This window comes from Seriola lalandi, unplaced genomic scaffold, assembly GCF_002814215.2.
Source record: "Seriola lalandi dorsalis isolate HSWRI2012SDOR001 ecotype SW California unplaced genomic scaffold, Sedor1 jcf7180001981200, whole genome shotgun sequence".
Taxonomy (NCBI): Eukaryota; Metazoa; Chordata; class Actinopteri; order Carangiformes; family Carangidae; genus Seriola; species Seriola lalandi.
In genome coordinates, this window is record NW_019451866.1 from 1 (window position 1) to 690 (window position 690).

Below are 690 nucleotides of genomic sequence, written 5' to 3' on the forward strand. Positions count from 1 at the left end.
AGCTGTAGGACCCACCGCTGAGGCGTGAGTACTGCTAATGCTAACACTGCTAACAGTACAGCTATCTACTCAGCTGTAGGACCCACCGCTGAGGCGTGAGTACTGCTAATGCTAACACTGCTAACAGTACAGCTATCTACTCAGCTGTAGGACCCACCGCTGAGGCGTGAGTACTGCTAATGCTAACACTGCTAACAGTACAGCTATCTACTCAGCTGTAGGACCCACCGCTGAGGCGTGAGTACTGCTAATGCTAACAGTCTAACAGTACTCCTGGATGTGCTGCTGTCGTGTCTCCAGAGATAAGTCGGCAGCAGAGAAGCGTCGTCAGCTGATCCAGGAGTCCAAGTTTCTGGGAGGAGACATGGAGCACACTCACTTGGTGAAAGGTCTGGACTTCGCTCTGCTGCAGAAGGTCAGTAAATAAACTTGTTTCTTGCTCTGTTTAACACTTACTCCTTCGCAGGGTTCCTGTTCGTGAATGCCCACTCTGCAGGATCATGCAGACCAGACTGCAGCGTGTTAACCTGTACCTGTGTTACAGGTGAGAGCTGAGATCACCAGTAAGGAGAAAGAAGAAGAAGACATGATGGAGAAAGTGCAGAAAGAGGCAAAGTAAGAACCCGACTGAACTCATATCAACTGAAGGAACCTTTGCCTCCCAGCAGGGAACTAACCTGTCTGACCTTT

At 49.9% G+C, this 690-nt stretch overlaps 1 long non-coding RNA gene across 1 annotated transcript; it reads left to right on the forward strand.

Moving 5' to 3' along the window:
- Window positions 1-197: 197 nt before the first annotated feature.
- LOC111659005 (uncharacterized) lies at window positions 198-607 on the forward strand. Its single transcript, XR_002761042.2, has 3 exons — window positions 198-237; window positions 301-415; window positions 545-607. It is a non-coding gene; the product is annotated as an uncharacterized LOC111659005 (long non-coding RNA).
- Window positions 608-690: the final 83 nt, after the last annotated feature.